Source organism: Gorilla gorilla, chromosome 14, assembly GCF_029281585.2.
Source record: "Gorilla gorilla gorilla isolate KB3781 chromosome 14, NHGRI_mGorGor1-v2.1_pri, whole genome shotgun sequence".
Taxonomy (NCBI): Eukaryota; Metazoa; Chordata; class Mammalia; order Primates; family Hominidae; genus Gorilla; species Gorilla gorilla.
In genome coordinates this window covers 76,664,153-76,689,844 of record NC_073238.2, presented here as the reverse complement: position 1 = coordinate 76,689,844, position 25,692 = coordinate 76,664,153, and the positions used below count along the sequence as shown (strand labels likewise).

Sequence of the window (25,692 nt, the reverse complement as noted above, 5' to 3'; positions counted from 1 at the left end):
CAGAGGGATAAAAGGTCAATCTGACTTCAGACTGGCAGAAAAATGAAAAAAATAAAAATTCTATGTTGTACAGTCTTTGTCATCAGTCAGCTCCTACGGTGTCTCAATGTCACACCTGCCATTTTAGACACTTGCTCTCAAAGTGAAACAGTACTTAATATGAAATTGTCAAAAGCAGATTTGAAAGGACAAAACAGACATTTCTCTTTTTAATACGTCAACTTCATCTGTTTTTTTATCTGTTGCTAGTAGAGACCATTGAGGAGGCAATTAGAGAAATTTGATTCACTTAGACTTTTTCTTTTAAAGAAAATTTCCAATAATTGAGCTTATAGAATATGTCTTCAGTGGTAGTTGGAAAGTGATTTCTCTTTCCAGGTAGTCCTCTCAGGGTTCAGATGGCTTCCCTTTTATGATGGACTCTAATTAAATGAAGAAAGGCTAATATAATTTTAATGAAATAAAATGAGACTTCTTTCTCACTCATTTTAAAAAAACAGTGCCTTAACTTCCTTTTAAGAGTAACTTCTGTGAATTTAATTTTAAAGATATCACCCCAAAGATATCACCTTTCTCATATCACCGTTATTGTTTTCTTGTTTACATATGAAGAAACAAGAAAAAAATAATTGGTGTGCCTCAGTTGTCAGACAAAGGTATTCATGTTTGAAATGGCAAATACACATTTTTTTTTCATATGACGTTCAATAGGAATGCAGGGTCTTAGGCAAGATGGTCAAAGATGGGTGAAAGCTAAATGTTCAGAGTTCAGCAGGAGCAAGGTTCAAGGGTAGGGTATAAGAGTTTCACACTTTTGGCCAGGCGCGGTGGCTTATGCCTGTAATCCCAGTATTTTGGGAGGCTGCGGCGGGTGGATCACAAGGTCAGGGGTTCAAGACAAGCCTGTCCAATACGGTGAAACCCCGTCTCTACTAAAAATTTAAAAAAAAATATTAGCCCGGTGTGGTGGTGCATGCCTGTAATCCCAGCTACTCGGGAGGCTGAGGCAGGAGAATCGTTTGCACCCGGGAGGCAGAGGTTGCAGTGAGCCGAGATTGCACCATTGTACTCCAGCCTGGGCAACAGAGTGATACTCCTTAAAAAAAAAAAAAAAAAGAAAGAAAGAAAGAAAAGAGTAAGAGTTTCATACTTTCATTCCCCCCAAAATATTGTCTAGGTATGTAGTTCAGGAAAAGAAAAAAACGGAAAAGCATTCAGTTTGCTTCTCTCTTACTCATTTCATCCTCTGGAAATGTAGAAAACAATAGAAATTTGTGAGACAGGTAAGAAGATTTATCCACTTGTATTTTTTCTACCATAATCCTGTAGTTTTAGTGTTATATGCTCCCCTTTGAATTGGAACTCCATTTGAGCAGGAAAGAGCTTTGGATCACAGGCTGTCAGAGAGACTGAAGAGTCGGAGCTCCACAGAGAAGCTGCCTGCTTGTGACAGCTGGGCAAGCCGCTGTCCAGCTCCCGCCTGCTCACTCTAAAGAGTTTATGTTTAGATAAAATGAGGCATTCAAGTGGCTGCTTTGCTGAAATTACAAACAAAAACAAAAAAAAATTAAAAATTTTGTAAGCAGTTGGATGGAAATAGCACTGAAACTGCTCAGGGAACTTGGCTTTAAAAATGAATATTTTGACACCAACAAACATACCTAAAATAAGAAAGATATGCACTACTTAAAACTTAGAGAACCCAGAAACTTATTTTCCAAGTGTAAGCATTTTGTGCTTCTAAGCGCCTGTAGCTCTGGAATGCATGAGATCGTTACTAGGGGCAGAAAAAGGAGCCTGTGGGCCTTGTACCCTCTTTGTCAGGAAATTTTCTAACATTAAAGCCCTGCTATGCAGAAAAATGGTGGATTTACTATTCTGTTTGATTCCCCATGTGTACAGTTTTTGCTGTGCCCTCACTACAAGTTTTTTGCTTAGAAAGTCTCAACAAGAATAATCTAAAATCTCTTTTGTGAGCTGAATAAACGGTTCTGTTGCTTTCCTACTTGATAGATTCTCCTCACTTCAAATTTTTGATGAAGTGGTCTTTAGACTCATAATCCCCCCAGGCCTTTTGTTCTGATCTCTCCATTACCAGCCATCTATTAACTTCCCACCCTCTTCAGCTCCTGGAGTGTTTCTAATTTTCTTAGTCCTTAATCCTTCACTAGAAATATATTCCTGCTTTGCAGAAATGAGAATTATGTCATTCATACTGAATCATCCCCTGGAGAGGATAAAATAGATTTACAAAAAACATAGAGCCTGGTACGTAGGGAACTTCTCTCCTCCAATTCCTATGTTGTATCTTTGAGCCATTAACATTTCTAGATTGTGCCTTCCCTACTATCCTGGCGTGGTACAGGGCTTCAAACAGGACTTTCTACCCTGGACGTTCTGCTCCCATCAGCAATTTAGGGGCGGCGAGTACTAAACTGGTTTGTGGTCCAAGCAGAATAAGATTCTAGGGAGAATTTGGCAGATACTAAAGACTAGCCTTTTTTATACACTCACAGAAAGGAAGCCATAAACCAGAATGTATGAAGGAATATGATGGAAAAAATATACGAAAACTCTGTCTATAGCATCTTATTCTGCTTTCTGTACCTGATATTACTCAGTGTACTCATGACTCCATAGACAAAATGCCATAAATTTTTATTCAGTAAAGTTTGAGTTCTTGCTAAATGCTAGGTGCTTGCAATTGAATGATGTATCATGTGTTAGGTAAAGTTGAAAAAACATAGATTCTGATGAAAAGAAGCTTGGTGTCTCATGAGAGCCTCTGCTTTCTAGTTACTAATAATCTGTTAGGGTACATCATTCAGAGTTGATCTCTTATGCCCCATGTTCTAAGCATTTTTTTTCCTTTTTCCTTTAAGATTTTCTTATCAGTGTCCCGTTTTATTTTTTCTATAATAATCTTAGGGATCTGATAAACTAATCTGATCCAAGGTATTAATAAATAATTGTACCAATGTTTGCCTCACCATGTTAATTTAATTTTTTAATTATGTAACTTAAAGAGGTTAAGTAATGTGTTGAAGTTACAGAGTCAGTAGAGAAAGCATTTTTAACTTTTTGCCCTTTTGTCGTAAAACCCTATTTTGAAGCACTATTTATCCAACATTAGAGGTGAATAATCATTACTCACCATAAGGAATTGGTTTCTAGCAATAAAATATGAATATTTATGCCTGAAAAATATTTCCCCTCTGAGACTTTATACTGGTTAAAAGCTCATATTGGAATTTTAGAGCTTTCTAGAAGAGTTCCCACCATTTACAAAATGGAAAAAAAAATCAAAGTAAACTTGATCCATTAATCATGGATGACCAAACTCTATGAACTGGGAAAACATGTTTCAGATATTTCAGATGTATTAAATCTAATATGATCTAGATGTATTGTGGGTTTTTTTTTCATGTTGGTAGGAAAACAAACAAACACACAAACAAAAATAATCAGCTGACAGATGTACCCTTGACTAGCTTTCAGAGAAAGGGATCAAGGGTTGAGTTTCAATTTTTTTTTTTAATGAAAATCCTACATACTTTAAAAGCTACAAACCTGTTTAATCAAACTAAATCTGTAGAACAGGAAGACAGTTTTTGATATTAAAGTTTTGACTTTTCTTGGAGGCTACCTAAAAAGTTACATAGCATGAAAATTTGGCACTAGGAAATGAAACTTGAAAAACATGATTCTGACAGGGTGCTGACATTTTATAGAGGCTAAAAGCAACCATTTTATTCAGAAGCTCAGCTTGGTGGTGAGCAACCTAAGACTTTGAAGACTAAATAGGAAGGCTCTTCCTAGGTAGACTTCTTTTCTTTTCTCCAGGATCCAAATGGGCTACTTGAAATATCTACAAGTCGTTCATCTAAACAGCAGTGCATCATTACAAGAGCTAATTGCTCATTATTTTTGCAGCCTAGTTTAAAGGAAATACATGAAAGATTTCTCAGAGGGTTCATGTTTCAATTTTGAAGCCTGGGGTGAAAGGACTTAGACTGTGATCCATTGTGAGAGCTGACTAGCAAATAGAGCCTGTTGCAAACACCCACTGTGCCCCATGTTCTAAAAGAATACAAGCCCACTGTGTCAGCAGTTGTATCAGGCCCACATGAATGAACTTTCAGAATGACCATTTTATTATGTGTATCTAAAAATGAGACAAACCCATATGCCTGGGGTATGGGTCTTCAGAAATGAGGAGGCATCAAGGCCTGTGGTTTGATTAAGCATTTTACCTTATTTTAGAAGGGATGATGTCTGTGAGATCAAACTAAGACAGTTCTCTGCTTGTTCTCTATGAATCTGACATGCATTCATACAGAAGGGATACTAATAGGCTGCTGAGCTATTAATGAAATTCAATTTCAAACCATGTTTCATGGCCAACCGTGCTGGTTGGATGCAAGAACAACAAGCACAGCACTTTTAACAGCCCTCTCTGGATGAATTAAATAAGGATGATAGAAAAATCCCATGTATAGCAAATAAAAAGACATTGAATAATGGAATCAGACCAGGTGGCAAGGTAGTTCATTGTCAATATCTTACGATCATAGAATATAAGCCTCTACAGTGTTTGGGCATTCCGTGATTCATGAAATGATAAAAACAATGAGGCGAAAGACAGTACACTTGTTTTTTTTTAATTCTTATAATTATCTCATAAAAATGAGGAAACTGACAATTTTTTAGTACCATAAAATGTCCCATTGAAATTTCACTAAATACTTAGCTAAAATTTTACATCTTTGACTTACTGTTTTTCCTTCTTTTAATAGACAAAAGCTTTCTTCTTTTCAATTAAATGTGATAGGTCATATGCATGTATATTATTATTTTACATGTAATATTTAGATTTTTTTAATTTAAATTATAACACGGCAATCCTCTGTTATTTTTTTTATTTGGTAGGATTCAATAGTTGCTTTTACTCCTTCCATTTCTACTACAAGTTTACATTTTACTCAAATATTCTTATATTTACATTTTACTCAAATATTCTTATATTTACCCAATTAATATTATTTTATATGCTTATGTATATTTATATACATACATTTTATATACTTATGTGTATATTATATGTAATCACCCTTTAAATCCAATAGTATGATTGATTGCAGGATGCATTAACTGAAAAACATTTTCTTAATGTGGGACATTTTCTTTTCAATCACAGTTTATATTTAATATGTACATAGCTTTAATTTTTTGTAGCTTTCTTTTCTGTCTCTGTTACTTTTGTTAAAATTCAAGCAATAGAATTCGAGAACTTTCATATCAAAAACATATCATATTATTTATTCCTTAACTTTCATTTCACAGGTAGATAATTAGGGTTCAGAGATACAGTCAAAGACTGGCAGTAAAGGTCAACAGTATATTCCTAAAAAATAAGTACTGGGGATCTAATCTCCTTAGTTCTTATTTTTATAATCTAAGCCATAATATTGGCAATGAGCAAATAATAATCTTAAACTAAATTGTTTCGTCTGAGTTTAGTGCTCTAGTTTTTCAAACTGCTCATTGCTTCTCTGATGAATAGCTCTTTAAAAAGAGGTGACATGGAGTTAAGATATAAAAGAAGTCAGAATTAGTATATATATCTCCAAGCTATCTGTCACTTCTCCTTTCTTAACCCAGACTGATCGATCGGTTGATTGATACAACCCAGCACTATGCATTCCTGATGCGTATTTGAATCAATTCCTGTTTCAGATTACTAATTGGCCTGCTTCCTTCTCCTAATTGCACTTTGTGAGGACTACTCTAGGCAACCAGCTTTGTGAGCTCATTAACAGCTTTGTTCAACCTCAGGGAGGTTAAGGCACTCACTCAAGGTCACACACCTAGTTAATAGGGAGTCTAGCTTCAAACCCACATCTGACTGAATCTAATTCCACCTACAGCTTTGAAGGCTCAGAAAACATAACTGCTTGAAAAACTGAGTTAACTCTATGACTGCCAGGACAAAAGCTTAGAATTTAGAAATGAAACAATGAATAAGTAGACATTTTGCTCTCGTTTTGTTATTTTTTACTTTATTTTCCAAATATGTTTAGGTTAAAGAAAAGAACATGGGATTTAGAGTCAAATAGGCAGGTGTTTTGATTCTACCCTTGCTAACCCTGTGACCTTTGGTAAGTGTTTAAACTCTCATAGCTTCAGTATTTTCTCTACTCTGATATACACATGGGTTCTTTGTACATAATATGTTCTCCGTAAATGTTATATAAAGGCTTCATAAGAAAATGAATAATGTACCTAATTATAGCTACAGCTTTGCAAATTCAGTGCATTTAACAATGATAATCAACTTACACAAGCACAAATTAAAGTAATCCTCCTTCAGGTTTTCTAACATATTCTAGTTTATAGGTATATGTACTGTTTCTACTTATCAAGGCTTGAAACATAAGTGTTGAATTCTTAGTCTTTAATGCTATGACATTTGGGAGATGAACAGATTTTGATAATTGTACCCATACCCCCACAATATCTTTCATATGTACCTGCTCCTTGCTTTCCATTCTCATTCCATTTCTGCTGATGTATTGCAGTGATTCTTATAATCATTCACAGAAGTTTACTGACTGCTCACTATGCTCTTGTTGAGAAAAATATTCCCTACCTGCACTTTTCTAATTTGTCTTGAGTTCTTAAGTTTTGGAGGTTACATTTTTTGAAGTAAGGATTCTCTTTCTCCATTTGTTGTTATTGTTTTTAGATAATATTTGTCAGAATCTGATTTCATTTGAATAACTCTTTACTGACATAGGACTTCCTTCCTTCCTTCCTTCCTTCCTTCCTTCCTTCCTTCCTTCCTCCCTCCCTCCGTCCGTCCCTCCCTCCCTCTCTCTCTCCCTACTTTCCGTCCTTCCTTCTTTTTTTTTCTCTGAGTCTTGCTTTGTCACCCAGGCAAAGTGGCGCAATCTTGGCTCATTGCAACCTCCACCTCCTGGGTTCAAGTGATTCTCCTGCCTCAGCCTACCTAGTAGCTGGGACTACAGGTGCTCACCACCACGCCTGGCTGATTTTTGTATTTTTTTTTTAGTAGAGACAGGGTTTTGCCTGCGGTGAGGTGTTTGGCCAGGCTGATCTCAAATACCTCATGTCAGGTGATCTGCCTGCCTCAGCCTCCCAAAGTGCTGGGATTACAGGCGTGAGCCACAGCGCCTAGCCTGACATAGGACTTTCATGTCTCATAAATATTTCTGTTCTTTATCTTATGGTTTAAAGATTATTCTAGTCAATATATGCATTCTTGATATAGTTAAAATCATTAATTTTTCCTTAAGATTTTGTAAAGTTTGAGTCACATTTGGCTTAATCTTACATAATGTTTTGTTTTAGTCATGTACATTTACTTGCTAAGTGTTTCTATTCAAAGACAGTCTCCTCTTCTTCACCAACCATCTATTGTGATCTATTACAACATGGTTGCTATAACCATGTTGGTTTTTATCACATATGTCTTCTTTATATCTTTATTTTATTAATTCATGATTACGAATCCATGAATTTTCTTGGCAACTTCTTATTAGACCTGAACTATTTCTTTGTCCTTTGAAAGTCCCAGAGAACACTAGAAATACCAAGTTACTGTTGACTTTCCAGTACCTTCAGAAAATAAATATCACACTGTTTCTTTTGTTGTTTTTTAAGGTAAGTATTTATCAAAATCATCAGTAAACATGATTTTGACAAACATACATTTATGCTTACTCACTACTTTCTTTATCATTTTCTTATCTTACCCCGATCTAAATGGTAAGACTCTAGAACAAACATTGTGCCCCCTTCATCATCTGGATCCTTATAAAATAATTTGACCTATGAAATCTTATCTCTTTTGCTCACAAACTTCTTAAGTGAAAAATGACCTTATGATTTTGTTTTTGTTTTTTTTTGAGAAGGAGTCTAACTCTGTCACCCAGGCTGGAGTGCAGTGGTGTGATCTCTGCTCACTGCAACCTCCACCTCCCGGGTTCAAGTGATTCTCATGCCTCAGACTCTTGAGTAGCTGGGATTACAGGCGTGTGCCACCATGGCCGGCTAAGTTTTGTATTTTTAGCAGAGAAGGGCTTTCACCATGTTGGCCAGGCTGCTCTCGAACTTCTGTCCTCAAGTGATCCATCCACCTCGGCCTCCCAAAATGCTGGGATTACAAGCCTGAGCCACAGCGCCTGGCCAGATTTATACTCTTTCATGAGAGAGGGCCGTAGACCCCTCTATTCTCTCCTGCGATCTGAGATATTTCCTTCTCAGGCCTTCGATAATCATTAGTTTTGAGTGTGAGCTGAGGAGAAGAGGAAGTTAAGGAAGGTTTGTATCTAAGCCATGCATTATCTGATTTTCCACCATTTCTTATACTGATATTTTAGGTAAAATCATAAATTATCAAATGCTATCTTGTTTTTCTTTGTGACCAAACATTTTGTTTTTTCTCTCCCCAGGGATATTTCTAAATAATTGAGGGTTGTGGCCTACAATTCTGTTTTTCCTAGTTTCCCCCCCCCAATAATGTTATTTAATTACCTTAATTAATAACTGCTTTGTTTTGACCAGTGCAATGACCAGTATGATTCTGAATATATACATAGTTCCAAAATAGCATTAGTAGCTATTGGATCTTTAAACAATCAATCTTTTTTTCTCTCATTTCTGTTGAAGACGTTGCTAGACAAAGTTGTAAAAGAGGTTCTGTGATAATCTCCTTGACAACAAAATATGTTCAATGGATATCTATGAACCTAGAGAAATATGTATCCTGGATTGTAGTTCTCAAAAAAATATGTTGACAAAAGTATTTAGTATACATATGCCCTGCTGCTTTAATTCTTTTGTGAGTTCTCATACGGTTTGTAAGTTTTCCTGTATTGTATGTATATAATAAATTTTAATGAAAACCTGAAGCAATATTTGATTGCCCTAAATTTATCCTTCCATATGATCCAGGTTGTTCCTTGGATATTTATAATTCCGGAACTAGAATTTATAACACATACATCAGTCTCAATCATTTCTATTTTCTCCTGTGCATCCTCTGAGTGCAAGAATACCAGTATCTAAATATAATCCTCAGTGTTCCATTTCAGCCAAGTCCTTTGCAGAGAAATATTAGCTCTCACATAAGCCTTTTTTAAAAATCTTGTTATTCTTCACAGTGTGATGGTTCTCCCTGTCAGTGAATAGATCTTCATTTAGGAATTCACTATGTTATGATTTTTGTCCCTTAAATTTAGGCACAGTTTATAATAACACTAAAGATGAGTTTATTCTTTAAAAGAATAATGGAACATAATACATTTATCCACATTTATTCACATAAAATAACTCTACATGCCTTGTGGGTTTATGTTGTGTTATATTTTTTCAAGTGTTCCTATGTGTGTTCATGGGAAAATCTAGAGCTGCCTGCCCTGTTTTGACTCACAGAGCAAAGAGAACAGCAAGTGCAAAAAAAGTAATTCCTAATTTTACATATAACAGTGTTCATTATTCACAATGATTAAAAGGAGGGTTTTTCATAGTTACTAAACATCACACAAATACACATGTGAATACAAGTATTTTAGTTGTTAATTTTCCTCACTATCTTAGATATCTGTCTTGTATAAGACAGATAACATGATTGTTCAGCCCTCACTCTTTCAGTGTGAGTGTTTTCAGTTTCGCCTTCCTGGTTTTTATTTGAACGTAGGCTAGGCCTTTGGCCATTTAAGTCTGCTCTACCTGTTCTCCTTCTGGGACCCAGACTTAAGAAGCAGTATCACTTTTGCAATGTGTTTTTCTCGTGGTGGAAAGTGAGCATTCAAAAAGTTCAGTAGAAGCTTTTGATGTTTCTTAAAACATCAGCCTGAAACACTTATACTGTCACTTTTCTTTCTTTCATATTCCATTGGTCTAAGAAGGCTAAACCCCAAGTGAAGCGACCAGCGATAAATACTCAGGTGACTCTAATGGAAGCCAAAGCAATGCCATATGACAAAGGCATTGGATGTTCATTCGTTTTCCAAGAAAGGGGTAAAAGGTAGGAAACCATAATATAATCTCTAAAAGACAGATACGGTAGAGAAGCTTGCCATAAATATTTAACCTGAACAAAATAAATGCCACTTAAATAGCACTCATTGTTATTTAAGGACTTTTCTCTTGTTGGATTCTCCATTAGCAGTGAAGCATTCTTTTAGAATAATAGTGGAGGTAAATAGATGAGGTTATTAAATGAAGGTGGTCATCTCTCCCACATTGTTACACCACTTCTGGATTCAGAATGTCACATTCCTATATCACATTACCCACCCTTAAGCAAAACATGCATAGGATGAGGAATGACATAATGTCTTTCTTGGCTTAAGGGCACCTTGACTAAATGACACAAATATGTTTAATTTTCCCCCTAATTTTGTGTTCTAGGGTATTTTATAACCAGTGTCAACTCATTATATTCTAGAAAGATTAAAATTAAGATTTCCTTTGGTTACGTGCAAGAAGAACAACTGGGAAAGGGGAACATGTGCCTATTTTTGGACACATCTATATTAAGAAAAAACACAATTTAACTTGATTCTCTTAAAATCGTTCAAGCCTGTACAGTCCCTGGAAAGTTTTTGAACATTTTTAAGGGGTCCAGTCTGAAAACCAATTAAATATGTTATATTGAGCAATTAATTGGAAAGTGAAAAACTATGATCCTCACAAGTAGATGCTTAAAAGTAGTTAACACATGTCAACATTAATTTGTGATTTAAGGAGAATGTAGGAAAAAGAAATAAAATATCTTTAACTTAAGAAGTGACATAAATTGAAAATAAACAGTATATTTAGCATCGAAGTGAACTGAAATTAAAATAGGAAGAAAATAGTCCTTTTCACCATGCATATTCAAACTTTAATCAGAGGCCCTGGGCTATGCAATAAAATCAAAAACAACGTAAAAATCACAATAATTCATAAAAATGAATAAAAACATATTTAATTTTAATTGACTTGATTGACTACATACAAATTCCTGAAACTCCCGTATATAAGCAATTTAAATTAATAAGAATATTAATCATATTTGTTAGATAAAAATTATCAAATGAAATAAATATTGCTCTTTGATTACAGACAATGATCCCATTCAAAATGGATAACAAAATCAATAATAGCTAAGAATAAACCTAACAAAAGGCATACAAATCTTCTTAGGAGATGGTTCCGAAATAATAAAAAGATATAAAAGACAGTCTTATTGTTCATCGACTGGAATACACAATGAGATAATACAGTCTCCCATCTCCTAGATTAATCTCCCAAAGTGTTAGGACTTTTCCTAGCAGAAATATACTATAAAATTATAAAAATGAAGATGGTTCAGTATTGCTGAGGGGTAGAAACATCAGTCAATGCAGCAGAAACTACATTTTAAATTAGACCAACCATATATAGAAAACTTGATAAAGGGCAGCAGAGGTATTATAAGTAATTAAGGAAGAGTTAAACTAGATCAATTAGGATACAAAAAATGTATAGTTTTACACAATAGGCAATGTCATAAAGAAATTGTAAGCAAACACACCCTGGAAGATGGTATAACACATAAAATTAGCAAATATTAATATCCAAAATGTTTACATATCAAACTCATTTAAACCATTAAATTTCCAATTATTATTATTTTTTTTAAGAATGAAAAATTTCCAATTATTTTTAAGACATGGAGTCTTTCTCTGTATCCCAGGCTGGAGTGCAGCGGCAAGATCATAGCTCATTGCAGCCTCAAACTCCTGGGCCCAAGCCATCCTCCTGCCTCTGCCTCCTAAATAACTGAAACTACAGGAGTGAGCCACTGTATCCAGCTTCAAAAATTTTGATTCATAGCCAAGGTTACCCAGGCAGTTCCCAAATAATAGCCAAGATAGTGACAAAATTTCTCTAGTACATCATTTAAAAAAACAATGCAAAACCAAAATGACTGAAATCTACTTTTGCCTTAGAAAAAGGAAATAAGCATGGACCTATCAGTTTTTTATTTTATTCTGTCTACAACAACATTGCAATATGGCAATTCATAATCATAAATATCTTACTATAGTTTGTATTAAAGCACATTTAAATTATCAAATAAGACACTGTGAAATTTAAAAATTCTGAGCATATGACATAGAAATAAAAATTTCTTAATTGAAAGACTTTTCCATTGTTTAATATTTTATAGCTGTTATGCAAACATACTCTCAACAAAGAAACAGTTCCATGTACTTTCACAATTTGTTTTCTATATGTCGTCGTACTATTTCTCTCTTCAAAATACATACGAAGGATTTGAAAATATGGAATAAACAAATTCTAAAAAATAATACTATAGAATTTTATCAATCATCCTGCCTTCCAGTAGCACGCCCTCTTAGAATGTTTAAAATTGCCATTGGTCGTCCCTCTAGTTCTGATTTCCTCAGAACTTCCCTGCCCTAAAGCAGATATCCAGAAGCCATTAGCTCATGGCTTTAGCCTTGCCCAGGACCTGGACAAATAAGCACCAAGAAATTCTAAGTATTTAGATTTATATCCTTGCTGACAGATAAGGCTTGAAAATATTCTGCAGGCTAGCCATGTAATCTGAAGTGCTAGCATCAAGTTTACAGAGGCCCCATTATGGCATATGCTGCAGTATCCCACCTGTACTCCGTTCTTTATTTTATTTTTGTTTTTATCTACAATATTAGGATTTTGTTTGCAATTTGATCTAATTTCCTATTGTGTCTGTAACCCACCCTGAGCTACAGTTCATTTTGTGAACTTCTACATCCTTCGTGGACAGTAAAATTTGCATTTGATTGCTTACCTTGAACATGAACTCTAATTTAACATGAATGAACATTCTTGCCAAACCACTCTCTGGTGAGTATGCCTTCTGAGACTGCTGTTCTCATAGAGCAGAAGGTCACCAAACTATACAAAGTGATTAAACCCAACTTTTGAAAACCACGTTTTGGAGCTTACATCTTCCTCTGTAGAGTTGAACATTTCTTCCCCTTCTCCATTTTCTGGCTTATTCTTATTTCTGGTAGATAAACCACCATGAAGGTCTCATCCCATCAGACAAAGGGGTCCATGTGAGCTTTGAATTAATGCTTTTTTAGAGCAAATAGATTACAAAACTGTGGTCAATGGTATCAAAGAATGCACCTAAAAATCAATAAGTCTGATAATTTTTCTCAGCAAATTGCTGTGGAGATTCTGAGAGCTTTGTTCATAAATGCTTGTGTGTATTAGTCCAGTGGAATAAGCATCAGTTTAAAATCTAATTGTTCATGACCAGTTTAAAACTTATTTGTGATCTTACGGAAGTGACATTCTGAGCCCCATATTTATTTTCTGTAAAATATAGTAATTAAGACACTAGCTTTCTTATATTGCTACAGAAATCAAGAACAGTTATAGTGTTAAGTTCTTTGCAGATGTTATAAAAATTATTCAGTATTTTGATGAATGAAATGCAATATTTAGCCTACTTTCCTGTTTAAAACTCCGATCAAAATTTTAAACTTTATTTTGTAATATAATTTTATATGAAATTAAATATTCTATTGTTTTATTTAAATATTTAGGGGAAGTCAGGTTACTTCACATATGAAACAGCTTGATGCAAATATGTTACCAAATGAATCATATTGAAAACCTGAGCTCACCATAAGGGTGAAACAGACCTGCTATCTTTCAGCTATACTTATCAGTGCCAGTTAGCACAGAAATATTGAATATTAGCAGATTCTTGTGGCTCTAGTGTATGTTATCAGCCTGTAGGCCAGTCTGGAGAAAAATAAAAGACAGCATTTATTTTTTCATTTAACAAATATTTATTGAGCAGTTGCCATGTGCAAAGCTCTGTTGTAGCTAATGGGAATAGAGCAGGAAACAAACCAAATAATGTTTCTGCCCTCAAGATATATGAGTAACTCAAGAGACATAAACACTTGGACAAATAAATGTTATGGTCGACCTTTGTTAAAGGGTCACAAATTCCATTTCCCTGTTCTGAGTACACAGCATAGAGACTTACATTTTCCAGCCTTCCTTTCAGTTACAATGGGAGTTGCAAAGGGACTGGATTTTGGCTAATGGAAAGAATTGATATATGCCACTCCTAAACCTAGCCATGACAAGCCCTGCATTGTTTCTCTCTCTCTCTCTCTCTCTCTCTCTCTCTCTCTCTCTCTCTCCTCGCTAATTTACTGGCTTACTGCTGAGGATGCTCTAAAAAATGGCAATGGCAGGGCACAGAATTGAAGGATTTATGAGCCAACAGTCACTGCTTGGAGCAGAACCCTCTAACAAGAGTCAGAAGTGTAATGTCAGCAAGAAATCTACTTTTACTGGACTTAACCAGGATTTTTTTTTTTTTTTTTTTGCGGGTGGGGGGCGGTGTAGATTGTTACAGAAGCTGGAGTTCATTACACTCCCTAATGCAAATGTGTAACTTACTGAAAGGTAGTTATAGATACGTAAAAATTAAGAGAAGAGGATGTGTAGAGGAAGGCCATGCTATTCTAGATAATACAATTAGGAAAGGCTTTTGTCTTTTGTTGAAGGTTGAACAAAGAGGTGAAGAAAGAAACCATGTAAATATTCGGGGAAAAGAAAATTTGTAGGTACAAAACGCCCTCAAATGCTATAAAGCAAAACTGTAATTCAAATTTTTTTTTTTAACTTTAAGGTCTGGTATACATGTGCAGAATGTGAAGGTTTGTTACATAAGGATTACATGTGCCACGGTGGTTTGCGGCACATAACGACCTGTCACCTAGGTTTTAAGCCCCGCGTGCATTAACTATTTGTCCTGATGCTCTCCCTCTCCTCACTTCCAGTCCCCCAACCATGGTGTGCGGGGTTCCCCTCCCTGTGTCCATGGGGTCTATTGTTGAGCTCCCACGTATGAGTGAGAACATGCAGTGTTTGGTTTTCTGTTCCTGTCTTAGTTTGCTGAGGATAAGGAACAGTGAAAGGGGATATAGTTGGGAATGTTGGAGAAAAAGCTAGGGGCCAGCTCATTTGGAGGCCACAATAAGGACTTGAAACTAAGAGAATTAATCAAAAAGCTTCCATTAAGATTATAATTACAAACAACAAAACTGTGATCCAATTAAAAAGAGATACTTTGCAAATGCTAAGTCAAAATTTCAGGTATTCAGAGATTCTTTTCCTCACAGAGAAGAACAAGATGCTACTTGCAGGTAGCATCATCTTTAACACTGACTCACCCATTCATATTCATTCACAATGCTGTAATATCATTCAGATCTTCCTTACTTGGGCCATATTGTCCTTCTCCTTAGCAGTAATGTTGCCCTAGAATTTTGATGTATACAATTCCTGAAGTCTAAAATCATTAAATAATAGTTTTAGATAATTTTCCATAATGATCATTAGCTATTCTTCCATTATCTGGAAGTCTGTTTGCTCTGTACTTTATATTGGACATTCTTATTCTATAATATCAATAGCAACTAAGCAGTCAATATAAGTAAGCTCATCGTACTCCAAAACCACTCTCTCTCTGTGTATATATAATATTATATATTATATAGTCTATAATATATATAATTACATATAATATGATATATATGATTATATATAATATATATTCCTGAAGTCTCTATATAATATAAAATATATTATATATAATAATATATAATATATATTATTATATATAATAATATATAATATATATTATTATATATAAGAATATATATTATATATTATTATATATAATAATATATATTATATATTATTATATATAATAATATATATTATATATTGTTATATATAATAATATATATTATATATTATTATAATATATATAATTATAATATCACATATTATATATATTATTATATATAATATATGATGATATGTATGATTATATGTAATCATATGATGATATATAATATATGATGATATGTATGATGATATGTAATCATATGATGATATCTAATATATGATGATATGTATGATGATATGTAATCATATGATGATATCTAATATAAGATGATATGTATGATGATATGTAATCATATGATGATATCTAATATAAGATGATATGTATGATGATATGTAATCATATGATGATATCTAATATATGATGATATGTATGATGATATGTAATCATATGATGATATCTAAAATATGATATGTATGATGATATGCAATCATATGATGATATCTAATATATGATGATATGTATGATGATATGCAATCATATGATGATATCTAATATATGATGATATGTATGATGATATGCAATCATATGATGATATCTAATATATGATGATATGTATGATGATATGCAATCATATGATGATATCTAATATATGATGATATGTATGATGATATGCAATCATATGATGATATCTAATATATGATGATATGTATGATGATATGCAATCATATGATGATATCTAATATATGATGATATGTATGATGATATGCAATCATATGATGATATCTAATATATGATGATATGTATGATGATATGCAATCATATGATGATATCTAATATATGATGATATGTATGATGATATGCAATCATATGATGATATCTAATATATGATGATATGTATGATGATATGCAATCATATGATGATATCTAATATATGATGATATGTATGATGATATGCAATCATATGATGATATCTAATATATGATGATACGTATGATGATATGCAATCATATGATGATATCTAATATATGATGATACGTATGATGATATGCAATCATATGATGATATCTAATATATGATGATACGTATGATGATATGCAATCATATGATGATATCTAATATATGATGATACGTATGATGATATGCAATCATATGATGATATCTAATATATGATGATACGTATGATGATATGCAATCATATGATGATATCTAATATATGATGATACGTATGATGATATGCAATCATATGATGATATCTAATATATGATGATACGTATGATGATATGCAATCATATGATGATATCTAATATATGACGATACGTATGATGATATGCAATCATATGATGATATCTAATATATGACGATACATATGATGATATGCAATCATATGATGATATCTAATATATGACGATACGTATGATGATATGCAATCATATGATGATATCTAATATATGACGATACGTATGATGATATGCAATCATATGATGATATCTAATATATGACGATATGTATGATGATATGCAATCATATGATGATATCTAATATATGACGATATGTATGATGATATGCAATCATATGATGATATCTAATATATGACGATATGTATGATGATATGCAATCATATGATGATATCTAATATATGACGATATGTATGATGATATGCAATCATATGATGATATCTAATATATGACGATATGTATGATGATATGCAATCATATGATGATATCTAATATATGACGATATGGATGATGATATGCAATCATATGATGATATCTAATACATGACGATATGGATGATGATATGCAATCATATGATGATATCTAATACATGACGATATGGATGATGATATGCAATCATATGATGATATCTAATACATGACGATATGGATGATGATATGCAATCATATGATGATATCTAATACATGACGATATGGATGATGATATGCAATCATATGATGATATCTAATACATGACGATGTGGATGATGATATGCAATCATATGATGATATCTAATACATGACGATGTGGATGATGATATGCAATCATATGATGATATCTAATACATGACGATGTGGATGATGATATGCAATCATATGATGATATCTAATACATGACGATGTGGATGATGATATGCAATCATATGATGATATCTAATACATGACGATGTGTATGATGATATGCAATCATATGATGATATCTAATACATGACGATGTGTATGATGATATGCAATCATATGATGATATCTAATACATGACGATGTGTATGATGATATGCAATCATATGATGATATCTAATACATGATGATGTGTATGATGATATGCAATCATATGATGATATCTAATACATGACGATGTGTATGATGATATGCAATCATATGATGATATCTAATACATGACGATGTGTATGATGATATGCAATCATATGATGATATCTAATACATGACGATGTGTATGATGATATGCAATCATATGATGATATCTAATACATGACGATGTGTATGATGATATGCAATCATATGATGATATCTAATACATGACGATGTGGATGATGATATGCAATCATATGATGATATCTAATACATGACGATGTGTATGATGATATGCAATCATATGATGATATCTAATACATGACGATGTGTATGATGATATGCAATCATATGATGATATCTAATACATGACGATGTGTATGATGATATGCAATCATATGATGATATCTAATACATGACGATGTGTATGATGATATGCAATCATATGATGATATCTAATACATGACGATGTGTATGATGATATGCAATCATATGATGATATCTAATACATGACGATGTGTATGATGATATGCAATCATATGATGATATCTAATACATGACGATGTGTATGATGATATGCAATCATATGATGATATCTAATACATGACGATGTGTATGATGATATGCAATCATATGATGATATCTAATACATGACGATGTGTATGATGATATGCAATCATATGATGATATCTAATACATGACGATGTGTATGATGATATGCAATCATATGATGATATCTAATACATGACGATGTGTATGATGATATGCAATCATATGATGATATCTAATACATGACGATGTGTATGATGATATGCAATCATATGATGATATCTAATACATGACGATGTGTATGACGATATGCAATCATATGATGATATCTAATACATGACGATGTGTATGACGATATGCAATCATATGATGATATCTAATACATGACGATGTGTATGATGATATGCAATCATATGATGATATCTAATACATGACGATGTGTATGATGATATGCAATCATATGATGATATCTAATACATGACGATGTGTATGATGATATGCAATCATATGATGATATCTAATACATGACGATGTGTATGATGATATGCAATCATATGATGATATCTAATACATGACGATGTGTATGATGATATGCAATCATATGATGATATCTAATACATGACGATGTGTATGATGATATGCAATCATATGATGATATCTAATACATGACGATGTGTATGATGATATGCAATCATATGATGATATCTAATACATGACGATGTGTATGATGATATGCAATCATATGATGATATCTAATACATGACGATGTGTATGATGATATGCAATCATATGATGATATCTAATACATGATGATGTGTATGATGATATGCAATCATATGATGATATCTAATACATGACGATGTGTATGATGATATGCAATCATATGATGATATCTAATACATGACGATGTGTATGATGATATGCAATCATATGATGATATCTAATACATGACGATGTGTATGATGATATGCAATCATATGATGATATCTAATACATGACGATGTGTATGATGATATGCAATCATATGATGATATCTAATACATGACGATGTGTATGATGATATGCAATCATATGATGATATCTAATACATGACGATGTGTATGATGATATGCAATCATATGATGATATCTAATACATGACGATATGTATGATGATATGCAATCATATGATGATATCTAATACGTGACGATGTGTATGATGATATGCAATCATATGATGATATCTAATACGTGACGATATGTATGATGATATGCAATCATATGATGATATCTAATACGTGACGATATGTATGATGATATGCAATCATATGATGATATCTAATACGTGACGATATGTATGATGATATGCAATCATATGATGATATCTAATACGTGACGATATGTATGATGATATGCAATCATATGATGATATCTAATACGTGACGATATGTATGATGATATGCAATCATATGATGATATCTAATACGTGACGATATGTATGATGATATGCAATCATATGATGATATCTAATACGTGACGATATGTATGATGATATGCAATCATATGATGATATCTAATACGTGACGATATGTATGATGATATGCAATCATATGATGATATCTAATACGTGACGATATGTATGATGATATGCAATCATATGATGATATCTAATACGTGACGATATGTATGATGATATGCAATCATATGATGATATCTAATACGTGACGATATGTATGATGATATGCAATCATATGATGATATCTAATACGTGACGATATGTATGATGATATGCAATCATATGATGATATCTAATACGTGACGATATGTATGATGATATGCAATCATATGATGATATCTAATACGTGACGATATGTATGATGATATGCAATCATATGATGATATCTAATACGTGACGATATGTATGATGATATGCAATCATATGATGATATCTAATACGTGATGATATGTATGATGATATGCAATCATATGATGATATCTAATACGTGATGATATGTGTGATGATATGCAATCATATGATGATATCTAATACGTGATGATATGTGTGATGATATGCAATCATATGATGATATCTAATACGTGATGATATGTGTGATGATATGCAATCATATGATGATATCTAATACGTGATGATATGTGTGATGATATGCAATCATATGATGATATCTAATACGTGATGATATGTATGATGATATGCAATCATATGATGATATCTAATACGTGATGATATGTATGATGATATGCAATCATATGATGATATCTAATACGTGATGATATGTATAATGATATGCAATCATATGATGATATCTAATACGTGATGATATGTATGATGATATGCAATCATATGATGATATCTAATACGTGATGATATGTATGATGATATCTAACGTACGATGATATCTAACACGTGATGATATGTATGATGATATCTAACGTACGATGATATCTAAGACGATATGTATGATGATATCTAACGTACGATGATATCTAAGACGATATGTATGATGATATCTAACGTACGATGATATGTAAGACGATATGTATGATGATATCTAACGTACGATGATATGTAAGACGATATGTATGATGATATCTAACGTACGATGATATGTAAGACGATATGTATGATGATATCTAACGTACGATGATATGTAAGACGATATGTATGATGATATCTAACGTACGATGATATGTAAGACGATATGTATGATGATATCTAACGTACGATGATATGTAAGACGATATGTATGATGATATCTAACGTACGATGATATGTAAGACGATATGTATGATGATATCTAACGTACGATGATATGTAAGACGATATGTATGATGATATCTAACGTACGATGATATGTAAGACGATATGTATGATGATATCTAACGTACGATGATATGTAAGACGATATGTATGATGATATCTAACGTACGATGATATGTAAGACGATATGTATGATGATATCTAACGTACGATGATATGTAAGACGATATGTATGATGATATCTAACGTACGATGATATGTAAGACGATATGTATGATGATATCTAACGTACGATGATATGTAAGACGATATGTATGATGATATCTAACGTACGATGATATGTAAGACGATATGTATGATGATATCTAACGTACGATGATATGTAAGACGATATGTATGATGATACGTACGATGATATGTAAGACGATATGTATGATGATACGTACGATGATATGTAAGACGATATGTATGATGATACGTACGATGATATGTAAGACGATATGTATGATGATACGTACGATGATATGTAAGACGATATGTATGATGATACGGACGATGATATGTAAGACGATATGTATGATGATACGGACGATGATATGTAAGACGATATGTATGATGATACGGACGATGATATGTAAGACGATATGTATGATGATACGGACGATGATATGTAAGACGATATGTATGATGATACGGACGATGATATGTAAGACGATATGTATGATGATACGGACGATGATATGTAAGACGATATGTATGATGATACGGACGATGATATGTAAGACGATATGTATGATGATACGGACGATGATATGTAAGACGATATGTATGATGATACGGACGATGATATGTAAGACGATATGTATGATGATACGGACGATGATATGTAAGACGATATGTATGATGATATGGACGATGATATGTAAGACGATATGTATGATGATATGGACGATGATATGTAAGACGATATGTATGATGATATGGACGATGATATGTAAGACGATATGTATGATGATATGGACGATGATATGTAAGACGATATGTATGATGATATGGACGATGATATGTAAGACGATATGTATGATGATATGGACGATGATATGTAAGACGATATGTATGATGATATGGACGATGATATGTAAGACGATATGTATGATGATATGGACGATGATATGTAAGACGATATGTATGATGATATGGACGATGATATGTAAGACGATATGTATGATGATATGGACGATGATATGTAAGACGATATGTATGATGATATGGACGATGATATGTAAGACGATATGTATGATGATATGGACGATGATATGTAAGACGATATGTATGATGATATGGACGATGATATGTAAGACGATATGTATGATGATATGGACGATGATATGTAAGACGATATGTATGATGATATGGACGATGATATGTAAGACGATATGTATGATGATATGGACGATGATATGTAAGACGATATGTATGATGATATGGACGATGATATGTAAGACGATATGTATGATGATATGGACGATGATATGTAAGACGATATGTATGATGATATGGACGATGATATGTAAGACGATATGTATGATGATATGGACGATGATATGTAAGACGATATGTATGATGATATGGACGATGATATGTAAGACGATATGTATGATGATATGGACGATGATATGTAAGACGATATGTATGATGATATGGACGATGATATGTAAGACGATATGTATGATGATATGGACGATGATATGTAAGACGATATGTATGATGATATGGACGATGATATGTAAGACGATATGTATGATGATATGGACGATGATATGTAAGACGATATGTATGATGATATGGACGATGATATGTAAGACGATATGTATGATGATATGGACGATGATATGTAAGACGATATGTATGATGATATGGACGATGATATGTAAGACGATATGTATGATGATATGGACGATGATATGTAAGACGATATGTATGATGATATGGACGATGATATGTAAGACGATATGTATGATGATATGGACGATGATATGTAAGACGATATGTATGATGATATGGACGATGATATGTAAGACGATATGTATGATGATATGGACGATGATATGTAAGACGATATGTATGATGATATGGACGATGATATGTAAGACGATATGTATGATGATATGGACGATGATATGTAAGACGATATGTATGATGATATGGACGATGATATGTAAGACGATATGTATGATGATATGGACGATGATATGTAAGACGATATGTATGATGATATGGACGATGATATGTAAGACGATATGTATGATGATATGGACGATGATATGTAAGACGATATGTATGATGATATGGACGATGATATGTAAGACGATATGTATGATGATATGGACGATGATATGTAAGACGATATGTATGATGATATGGACGATGATATGTAAGACGATATGTATGATGATATGGACGATGATATGTAAGACGATATGTATGATGATATGGACGATGATATGTAAGACGATATGTATGATGATATGGACGATGATATGTAAGACGATATGTATGATGATATGGACGATGATATGTAAGACGATATGTATGATGATATGGACGATGATATGTAAGACGATATGTATGATGATATGGACGATGATATGTAAGACGATATGTATGATGATATGGACGATGATATGTAAGACGATATGTATGATGATATGGACGATGATATGTAAGACGATATGTATGATGATATGGACGATGATATGTAAGACGATATGTATGATGATATGGACGATGATATGTAAGACGATATGTATGATGATATGGACGATGATATGTAAGACGATATGTATGATGATATGGACGATGATATGTAAGACGATATGTATGATGATATGGACGATGATATGTAAGACGATATGTATGATGATATGGACGATGATATGTAAGACGATATGTATGATGATATGGACGATGATATGTAAGACGATATGTATGATGATATGGACGATGATATGTAAGACGATATGTATGATGATATGGACGATGATATGTAAGACGATATGTATGATGATATGGACGATGATATGTAAGACGATATGTATGATGATATGGACGATGATATGTAAGACGATATGTATGATGATATGTACGATGATATGTAAGACGATATGTATGATGATATGTACGATGATATGTAAGACGATATGTATGATGATATGGACGATGATATGTAAGACGATATGTATGATGATATGGACGATGATATGTAAGACGATATGTATGATGATATGTACGATGATATGTAAGACGATATGTATGATGATATGTACGATGATATGTATGATGATATGTATGATGATATGTATGATGATGATATGTATGATGATATGTATGATGATATGTATGATTATATGTATGATGATATGTATGATGATATGTATGATTATATGTATGATGATATGTATGATGATATGTATGATGATATGTATGATTATATGTATGATGATATATATGATTATATATATGATTATATATATGATTATATATATGATTATATATAATATATTATTATATATAATATATTATTATATATATGATTATATATAATATATTATTATATATAATATATTATTATATATATGATTATATATAATATATTATTATATATAATATATTATTATATATATTATTATATATAATATATGATTATATATAATATATTATTATATATATGATTATATATAATATATTATTATATATAATATATGATTATATATATGATTATATATAATATATTATTATATATAATATATTATTATATATATTATTATATATATGATTATATATAATATATTATTATATATATGATTATATATAATATATTATTATATATAATATATGATTATATATATGATTATATATAATATATGATTATATAATATATGATTATATATATGATTATATATAATATATGATTATATATATTATTATATATAATATATGATTATATATAATATATTATTATATATATGATTATATATAATATATTATTATATATATGATTATATATAATATATTATTATATATATGATTATATATAATATATTATTATATATATGATTATATATAATATATTATTATATATATGATTATATATAATATATTATTATATATATGATTATATATAATATATTATTATATATATGATTATATATAATATATTATTATATATATGATTATATATAATATATTATTATATATATTATTATTATAATATATTATTATATATATTATTATATTTAATATATTATTATATATAATATATTATTATATTTAATATATTATTATATATAATATATTA

The 25,692-nt window shown here is 32.0% G+C and overlaps 1 long non-coding RNA gene across 1 annotated transcript; it reads left to right on the top strand.

The window, feature by feature from the left end:
- The first annotated feature begins 6,007 nt into the window (after positions 1 to 6,007).
- On the top strand, positions 6,008 to 14,639 carry LOC129526321 (uncharacterized). The gene is made up of 3 exons (XR_008670983.2): positions 6,008 to 6,158; positions 9,930 to 10,051; positions 14,598 to 14,639. It is a non-coding gene; the product is annotated as an uncharacterized lncRNA (long non-coding RNA).
- The last annotated feature ends 11,053 nt before the right edge of the window (positions 14,640 to 25,692 follow it).